Source organism: Pongo abelii, chromosome 22, assembly GCF_028885655.2.
Source record: "Pongo abelii isolate AG06213 chromosome 22, NHGRI_mPonAbe1-v2.0_pri, whole genome shotgun sequence".
Classification (NCBI taxonomy): domain Eukaryota; kingdom Metazoa; phylum Chordata; class Mammalia; order Primates; family Hominidae; genus Pongo; species Pongo abelii.
The window spans coordinates 46,179,338-46,189,817 of record NC_072007.2 but is presented as its reverse complement, the minus strand read 5'-3'; the positions used below and the strand labels follow the sequence as shown (position 1 = coordinate 46,189,817).

The 10,480-nt window shown below is 40.4% G+C and overlaps 1 pseudogene; it reads right to left on the bottom strand.

The window, feature by feature from the left end:
• Positions 1-244: 244 nt before the first annotated feature.
• LOC100456951 (protein phosphatase inhibitor 2-like) lies at positions 245-3,075 on the bottom strand (annotated as a pseudogene).
• Between the last annotated feature and the right edge of the window lie 7,405 nt (positions 3,076-10,480).

The following is a 10,480-nucleotide window of genomic DNA, read 5'->3' as shown; positions in this document are numbered from 1 at the left end:
AAATCAGAAAGTGCATGAATATATGTACACATGTATGCACAGACTTAATGTCTACATCCCCCAAAACAGATTTAAACAGGTAATCTCAACATTCTAAATTCAGAAAGCAGAGATAAACAGTTTTGTTTCTAAATCAGTGGTATTATTAGCTGAAATGTTTAGTAGAATACTGCACCTATAGTTCAGCAGTACTTTGATTATATCCCATTAAAAAAATCAAAATAATAAGCACATTCTTCTAATACCAAATAATTCTCCCACTTTTTATTTATTTTGACATACTGATATTTCCATAAACTTGCAAGTAGAAGATAAGCTGTTCAATAAAAGCTTTCTTAAAATATATAATATACAGAAATTATTTTAAAAGTCTGTTCATATAACAGATTATTTTGGTACTAACAAAAAATTAAGATACAAATAATTGGCTAGAAATGAAACCATCACTAACCCAAGACACACAGGGCTTTCCTGCACTTCATTTCAGGAAAAAATTCCAAGTAATTCTTACTGTGTTAGAAGAATAAAGTACATTTGTCATAGTATATATTATCGTATTCCCTTAAAGCAGGGACTATTTAAAGTATTTAAATTAAACAATGTCCAGGCTTACTTCTGTCTGTACATTCAGTAATAATCATATCACTGGTTACACACAATTCTCTCCTCATGCAAAAAAAAAAAAAACCCAAAAAACAAAAAAACCCTCAGTTAGTTGTTTTCTTAAGTCTAACTAAGCCAAACAAACTGATAATAACAATTTAATTAGCAAGCTGTAAATGAGAGAGGTATAGAAATTCAGCAGTTAAACTGTATTTCCTGCCTATAGTACTGCTGCTACTTAATCTATTTTCTTTGTGTATTACAAGAATTCATAGGCATTGATGGTCAAAATAAGAATTTCAATATTGCAGCAAATGACAGAAGAGTGAGAGAAAGAGTTCCTAACGTTGTGACAATCTTAATGATCCTTTAAAAGGTAAAGGATTGTGTGCGTATGTGAGGAAAGGGGTAAGAAATAAAAGCAGGAGGTTAAGACAGGTATTTAAAGGGAATGCCGAGATAGCTACATTAGAATATTTATTGAAAAAAAGCTGCTCTGAAGTCTGCCCAGTGTACCAAAAACATAAAATAGAAAAAACCAAAGCAAAAAACAAAAAACAGAGGAGACATTAGTGCAAGTTTAACCTGATAATTTATTTGTGGGAAAAAAGCTAGTTTTGACGAGAAAAAGTTCAGTCCTTTCCTTGTAAATACAAAGAAACACAACAGGAATTTAAAAGGTAGTAGGCCAGAAAATGCAACGGTAACTCTTATAACCCTTTTCAATTAAACAGACAAATCAAGTTGAAGACAAGCGTTAAAATACTATTCAGCCTGAATATTTATCAGTCTTTATATCCTGTTCAGTTGGCTTTTGATTAAAACAACAACAAACTTTATAAGAGCTACCACCACATTTAGAGTGATGACAATAATGTTCCCCCCAAAAGATATTGTTTAACCTCTAAAGCATAAAAAGTTATATGATATCTTATACAAATTAACCAGTGTTTTTACAAAAGTAATGCAGTTTTGGACTGATGATATTACACTGTATTTGTGGTAAAGTACTATGCACAAGAATATATTTTAGGCATTATCAGTCTCTATAAGGTTATCATTTAATTCTTGGCAATATATAATAACTGGTATGCATTTTGGTACTTAAGTCATGAATTGTGGAGAACAAGAAGCAATGTATTATAGTAACAGGGTTTATATCTAACAAACAATTGCAGCGTTGAACCAACTCTTCTATGAACTTCGTGATTTCTTTTGCCGTTGGTCACTTGCAGTAGATCCTTGATTTGATTTTTCCGTATTCATGCTTTCTGCAACTGCAGTCTCTAACATTTCTTCATCTTCGTCATCATTTAGGTCTTTTGAAATTGTCTAGCTAGTTTGATGATATTGAGTCCTTCATTGTAGTGAAACTTCCTTTTCATTTCAAATTGTCGCTTTTTTTCTTGTTCTTCAGGTGAGAGGTCACTATCCTCCTCTCCACTGCTATCTTATTCCTGAACCCGATACTTTGGCTCCGAGCCTTCAGCAGCAGCTAATTTCTTAGCTAAGATATCTGGTTCCATGGTTTCAGTGGTATCACTGTATCACTACATGCATCTTCATCATCACCTATAATACGATGGGAAGAAGTGCTTGGTTCATCTATTTTCATAAACCATAGTCTTTGTCTGCTGGATGATATGTCGCCAGGATGTTCATTTCATCTCACTTCTGGAATTTTTTTGCTCAGTTCCTCGTCCACACTGCCGTGGAGCTGTTAGGCCGACACCGCCGTAGAGGAAGTCATAGAGGAAGTTGTTCTTGAGGATCCCCTTGATTGGCCGGTGCGAGGCTGTCCAGGCCGCCATTGCCGGGAGTTCCGGCTCTTGGCTCAGGGTGGCTGCTCGGCGTGGAGTCCGTGAAGAGAAGGGTCGGACACTAGCTGAGACCCGCAGGCAGCCGCGGAGCCCGCTCACGGCTAAAGCAGCCGCACCCGCTGTCTAGGAAACGGTTACCTGAGGGGTTGTCAGGACACAACGACCCAGACGCCAGAGCCAACGCCAAACGGGTAGAGGCTTCTCGAGCGCCCTTAACCACCGGCACTTGACTCGCAGCTCGCGGCGAGACTTCGGCCTGGAGCCCCCGCGCGGAGCGACGCCGACGCCGAACACATTTATTCCTATTTCGAATGAGCCGTTTTTTCCCCACTGGAAAACCTCCATTCAATTAGGAAGATGAATTTCAGAGGTTCTGAAGAGTGGGTTAGCAACTTTCGTCAGAGTCCTCTTGGAAAGGTGAAATTGATGGTTCCACAGGGGGAAAAAATTGGTTTCCCAATCTGCTTCTGAAAAGGAATTCTTCTGGCTGAATAGGTTGGTAGGTTGAGTCGAGTGACCTTCCTTGGGATGGGCTGCATTCTTCTGCTGTTTGATCCATGGAGTCTTGGCCATTTTTAGGGCAGCCTAAGGGTGTGAGTCTGCTCTGGGACATATCGAGAGGCTGTGCTGTACGTAGCAGTCCTTGGGCAGTTGGTCGTGATAAGGATGTTGATGCAGACAACGTTCCATGTGGTTCCCCTGGAGTTAGCTGTACTCCTCTGGGAAGCCCCCAGGTGACCATTCTTTCAGAGACCTCCGGAGGATGTGAAAACCAGGAAAGCCTCCCTAAGGTCACACCTGCCTGAATCTGGTATCCATCTGGGTACATTCAATCTCTGGGGACATCTGCTGGCCTAGGTTTATGGGTTGATGGACAAACAATCAGTGGGTAATGGAATCGGAAGCCTTAAATCAGACAACTTTCCAGGTCTAATCCAAGCCCTTCATGCTATTGATGAGGAGACTGAGGCCCAGGTAAGAAAAAGAACTGAATGATGTTTAGAATTCAAGTGTCTTGACTCATGCTTCAGGTCACTGCTGGGCCAGGGGTTTTCAAATAGCAATGACCTTACTCACTTGGATGCTTGTTAACCATGCAGATTCCTGGGCTACCTCTATGAGATTCTCGTTTTCATGAATACTCTGGGTTAAGATTATATAATTAAAATATAATGTGAGCTATATGGGTAATTTAAATTTTTCTAGTAGCCCTATGACAAAGGTAAAAGAAAACAAATAAAAGTTTAGTAATATGTTTTAATCCAATGTAGCCAAATTTTAACATATAATCACTATAAAAAGTTATTAATGAGTTAGTTGACTTTTTTGGGGTACTAAGTCTTTGAAATTTGGTGTGTATTTTACAACACATCTAATTTATTTATTTGTTTATTTTGAGCCATTCTTCCTGATGTTCTCCCTCCCCCTACCCCCAACAGGCCCCAGTGTGTGTTGTTCCCCACCATGTGTTTATGGGTTCTCATCATTCAGCTCACAATAATAAGTGAGAACATGCAGTGTTTTGTTTTCTGTTCCTGCATTACTTCACTTAGAATTATGGCTTCCAGCTCCATCCATGTCCCTTCAAAGGGCATGATCCTTTTTATGGCTGCATAGCATATTCCATGGTGTATATGTACCACATTTTCTTTATCCAATTTATCATTGATGGGCATTTGGGTTGGTTCCATGTCTTTGCTATTGTGAATAGTGCCGCAGTGAACATATATGTGCGTGTATTTTTAAAATAGAATGATTTCTATTCCTTTGGGTATGTACTCAGTAATGAGATTGCTGGGTCCAATGGTATTTCTGCCTCCAGATCTTTGAGGAATTGCCACACTGTCTTCCACAATGGTTGAACTAATTTGCATTCGCACCAATAGTGTAAAAGCATTCCTATTTCTCCACAACGTCACCAGCATCTGTTGTTTTTAGATTTTTTAATAATCACCATTCTGACTGGTATGAGATGGTATCTCATTGTGGTTTTGATTTGCATTTCTCTAATGATCAGTGATGTTGAGCCTTTTTTCATACGCTTTTTGGCCACATGTATGTCTTCTTTGGAGAAGTGTCTGTTCATGTCCTTTGCCCACTTTTTAATATTTTTTTCTTGTAAATTTGTTTAAGTTCCTTGTAGACTGTGGATATTAGACCTTTGTCAGATGGATGGATTGCAAAATGATTCTCCCATTCTGTAGGTTTTCTGTTTACTCTGATGATAGTTTGTTTTGCTGTGCAGAAGCTCTTTAGTTTAATTAGATCCCATTTGTCAATTTTTGCTTTGGTGCAATTGTTTTTGGCATTTTCATCATGAAATTTTTGCCCATGCCTATGTCCTGAATGTTATTGACTAGATTTTCTTCTAGGGTTTTTATAGTTTGGCGTTTTACATTGAAGTCTTTAATCTATCTTGAGTTAATTTTTGTATGTGGTGTAAAGAAGGAGTCCAGTTTCAACTTTCTGCATATGGCTAGCCAGTTCTCCCAGCACCGTTTATTAAACGGAATCCTTTCCCCATTGCTTGTTTCTGTCAGGTTTGTTGAAGGGCAGATGGTTGTAGGTGTGCAATCTTATTTCTGAGTTCTCTGTTCTGTTGCATTGGTCTATGTGTTTGTGTTTGTACCAGTACTATACTGTTTTGGTTACTGTAGTATAATTTGAAGTTGGGTAGCGTGATGCCTTCAGCTTTGTTGTTTTTGCTTAGAATTGTCTTGGCTATTCGGGCTTTTTGGTTTCATCTGAATTTTAAAATAGTTTCTTCTAATTCTGCAGAGAATGTCAGTGGTAGTTTAACGGGACTAGCATTGAATTACTTTGGGCAGTATGGCCATTTTCACAATCTTGATTCTTCCTATCCATGAGCATGAAATGTTTTTCCATTTGTTTGTGTCCTCTCTGATTTCCTTGAGCAGTGGTTTGTAGTTCTCTTTGAAGAGGTGGTTCACTTCCCTTGTTAGCTGTATTCTTAGGTATTTTATTCTATTTGTAGCAATTGTGAATAGGAGTTCATTCCTGATTTGGCTCTCTGCTTGCCTGTTGTTGATGTATAAGAATGCTAGTGATTTTTGCATATTGATTTTGTATCCTGAAACTTAGCTGAGGTTGCTTATCAGCTTAAGAAGCTTTTGGGCTGAGGTAATGGGGTTTTCTAGATATAGGATCATGTCATCTGCAAACAAAGATAATTTGACTTCTTCTTTTTCTATTTTAGTACTTCTTATTTCTTTCTTTTGCCTGATTGCCCTGGCCAGAACTTGTCTTGTGCTGGTTTTCAAGAACTTCTTGATTTCTGCCTTACTTTCATTATTTACCCAGGAGTCATTCAGGAGCAGGTTGTTCAATTTCCATGTAGTTGTGTGGTTTTGAGTGAATTTCTTAATCTTGAGTTCTAATTTGATTGCACTGTGATCTGAGAGACTATTATGATTTTAGTTCTTTTTGCATTTGCTGAGGAGTGTTTTACTTCTGATTATGTGATCAATTTTAGAGTAAGTGCCATGTGGCAATGAGAAGAATGTATATTCTGTTGTTTTGGGTGGAGAGTTCTGTACATACCTATCAGGTCTGCTTGACCCAGAGCTGAGTTCAGGTCCTGTACAGCACATCTTGGTTTGGATTAGCCACATTTTAAATGTTCAAAGGCCACAGTGGTTGGTGGCTGTTATATGGAACAGTGCAGATCTACAGCTGTCTCTTCCTAATCAGTGGAGCTCTTTATTAAGAGGCACAAGCTGCCAACAAAGTAGTGAATTCACTGTTGCTAGATTCATTCAAGCATCTAGTGCTGTGAAGTTCAAAATTCAAGAGCCCTCCATCTGAACCTTGTTAAGCTTTGTGGGCTTATCACTAGCACATCCGTGGACAGGGATGTGTTTATACAGCAAATACGCAGGAAACCATTGGCCATCAGATGACACAGACCTTTTGAAGCCACATGCCACTCACAGACCACCGAGCTTTGTGTTTGCACGTGCAGACTATTGTGCAAGCACTGGAACTCCATGTGCCGAAGGCACAGGCATCCAATGAAATATTTGAGTGGAATTTTCAACCAAAAGCAGCTGAAAGTTTTTCCAATTTAATCTGTAAACGCAGTTGGGGGATTTTTGCACATGAATCAACTCGTTTACTTTGACAAGCCCTCTCTGTGCTCTGCCGGTGCCCAGTCTTCGGCTCACAAAGGTGCTCTGTGTGTAAATTTGCAGGGGGTAGGAGGAGGTGCATGGAAGTTCAAGGCAAACTTCTCTGAAAAATGCGGCATCTGGGAGCCAGGGTGGAAACGCAGAAGGGTCCCCTGTGTGAATTTCTACCCTCCCTCACCAGAAGTGCTGTTCAAAGGGTTGAAGGTGGATTCACATTGGAATTCTATCTAATAAGATAGACGAGACTTACACTTCTGTATAAGTATTAATATAATTAATATAATTAGTGATTATATTTGAAGAATAGTTATAAGGATATTGATTTTTAAAGTCCAGCCCATCTTGAATGCATCTAGTTGCTTGAATGCATTGAGCAACAGGGAGCTCCTTACTTTGTCAGTAGCCCATGCCTTTTAAGAAAAGCTCCAACAATTGGGAAATTCTTCTTTAGATGAAGCTATTTCCTACGATTAGTAAGATTTGATCCCCCTTCAATGCTCCTGGGGTACAGGCTTCTTGAAACTGCTATAAGATAGAATTACACATAGTGGGACTTAAATCTCTGTATGCATGTGTTGTGTCGAATCTGTATCGACTCCAGTGGGGATGGTACTGGATGCAAGAGGCTGAAGAAGAGACCCAGAGCCAGCAAACGAGACATGGGTTTTACTGGGGACTTACATGCAAGGGAGAGGGTCCAGTGGTAGCAGGCTAGACAAGAGAACTGCGTGGCCTAGTGGTGGCAGGCTGAGCATTGTAACTGCAACTGCTTGCAAAAGGCATGCAGCTTATATCACATTTTCTCTTAGCACCCTCCCTCTAACAGTCTTCAACTGGCAACTTTCACTTACCCCAAAACAAAGGGCCTTGATCCCCAGTATGGCCTGTGTTCCATGGGCCAGGCTTGGAGCTCAGATGTTCCTCAGAGAAAAGGAACAAATCTATGTGTTTGGCGCTGTCAGATTTCCTAGCTCAGAGCACACATTTAGATGTGTCTGCCATACAGGGTCAGTCCCAGGGAGTCTACATTATTGCTCTCAGATGTGTTTACCATACAGCATATTAATGTAATTGGAAGTTAGTTTTGAAGAATAGTTACAAGGATATACATCATTTAAATCTGCCTCTCACCTTTCTGTTTCACCACCTTATGCTCCATCCCATTGAACAATTTATTCCGGGTCCCTGTTATGGGTCTCAGGAGGTCCCGCATCCACACCTCTGCTCTTGCTGCTCTGAATGTTCTCCAGCACCTGTTTATCACCAAATGCTGCTCCTTCTTTGAGCCTAAGTACTCCCTGCTATGAAGTCTGCTTTGCTAAGGGGAGAAGTTGCTGTTACCAGTGAGAGCTAGGTGATTGTTCACTAAGGAGGATTAAAATCAAGAGGTAATGTTAAATTAGCAACATGGTGGAATAGGGAGGGTCCTGACTATCCCTTTTCTGACAGATGCACCTAATGAACACCTATGTGTGGATCAATACTCCCTGAGAGAAAGCAGAAACTACGTGAAAGACTCCTGCATACTGAACAACTGAGAAAAATATTCACATTGAAACAAGCAGAAAAAGCAGAGGCAGAGTCTGGTGGAGAAGAGGGGGGAAGGAAAGATGTTGGTCAAAGGATGTACAATTTCCATTATTAATAGATAGGAGAAGAGGCTGAGGTGGGTGGATCATTTGAGATCAGGAGTTTGAGACCAGTCTGGCCAACATGGTGAAACCCCATCTCTACTAAAAATACAAAAATTAGCTGGGTGTGGTGGCGTGCGCCTGTAGTCCCAGCTACTTGGGAGGCTGAGGCACAAGAATCGCTTGAACCTGGGAGGTGGAGGTTCCAGTGAGCCGAGATTGTGCCACTGCACTCCTGCCTGGGCAACAGAGTGAGACTCTGTCTCAAAAAAAAAAAAAAAGAAGTAAGTTTTAGTGATGCATTGCACAGCATTGTGACTACAGCTAGTAATAACGTAGGGCACATTTCAAAATTGCAAAGAGTACATTTTAAAAGTTGTCATCACAAGAAATGATAAATAGGTGAGGTGATGGATATATTAATTAGATTGATTTAATCATTCCACAATGTATACATATATTAAACATCACATTGTACTTCATTAATATATACAATGATTATCCGTTAATTAAAAAATTTAAAAAGCCATAAGCCCCAAACACAATTAAATAAGGTGTAATTCTTCACCTTATTTCTTTTTCAAAATTGTTCTGGCTATAATAGGCCCTTTGCTTGCCATACTTATTTTAGAATTAGCTTATAAATATCTACAAATATATTGCTGGCATTTTGTTTGAAATTGCATTGAATCTATAGATTAATTTGACATTTTAACAATCCTGAGTCTTTCAACTCATAGACATGGTATTTCTCCCCATTTTTAATAGATTTTTAAATTTCTGTCAGCAATGTTTTATAGTTTTTAGTGTATAGATGAACATTCTTTTTGTCAGATTTATCCCTAAGTATCAAAAAATTTAATGCTATTGTAAGTGGTTTTGTTTTTTAAATGTCTATTTTTGATGTTTGTTGCTAGTATTTAGAAATATAGTATTTAGAAATATTTTGTATATTACTTTTTTATCCTGTGGTAACTCATTTATTACTTCTAGTAGCTTATAGAGCCCATAGAATGTTCAGCATTAAAATGTATATTATGTGTAAGTAAATAAAGACAATTTACCCCTCCTCCCGAAAGAGGTGATGTCCCTTCTCTAGACCTAGAGAAAATATTAAAGTTGTTTCAGCATCTGTGTCATGCTGGAGGGTGACCAGGTTTCCTTCATAGCTATGTGACTTTAGGGAAATCTCTTCACATCCTGGGCCTGGCGTCCTCATCAGCAAACGGAAGAGCTTGAATCAGTGGGTCTTATGGATTAAGGTGTTGCCTCTTAGACCCCCTGGGCAGTTTTTAAAAATGCCTGTGGTGAAAGTGCTCTGTTAGACCTGTGAATGGGTAAACCCATCGCGAATGCAATTCTCAGTCTGTGTGAAGAAGATGAGGGTGGGGTTTCATGGGCGCTGAAGCCTGGCAATCAGGATTCTGGCTGGGAGAGGGACGTCTACCAGCTCTGCAGAATCTTGAGAAGGGCCTGAGGCCATCTGTGCATGGAAAAAAGGCCTCAGCACACACAGCTCCCCTTGCATGCCAGTGGTGAGAGCTGGGGAGGTGGCTGAGGACTGGCCACGATGCCCATGGCAGCTTGAGTCCTGGAGAGGGTCCCGCAGACAGGGTCAGAGACCCCCTCCCCTACAGAAGGGCTCCACACTCTTCCGTTTTGAAACTGCCTGGGCATCCTATTGGTAACATGGAGGCAGCACAGCATCCAGGGTCTCCCGTTTGGGAATTTACACTCCATCAGTCAGAGCACTGAGAGCTGAGCCATCCCAAGCCCTGGAGTATTCCCAAGCATCATCCTGCTGCTCTGGTTTTAGCCTTTGGTACTTAAACATTCAGTACATTGTAGCAGAGCCTGCACCCCAGTCTGCCCTTGTTCCTAGACTGAAACAAGTAATAGGACCGCCTGAAAGAGAGAGACCAGTGGCAATGACAGTGGTAGCAGCCTCTCGAGAGGGTTCTTCCCAGCAGTGATATTTCCAAATGGGATGGGTCCTGCAATTGACGCGAGGGCCAGAGCAGCTTCAGTGACCCATCTCTGTCTTCTCTCCCATCGTACTCATCTTCCTGGTTCATGAAGGTTCAGCATGAGAAAGAGGAGGGCCAGGTGCAGTGAAGCTGTCTTTCCAGCATGACAGCTTCCATATTCTCTGCCAGGGTACCCTAGTTCCCTCCCTGGACCTTTGAAGGGCTTGTATCCAATACCCTTTGGAAATGGGATGCAGCCTGGACATGCTTTGAAAAATTAAGAGCATTGTATAAGCCCCAGGGTTATTTTG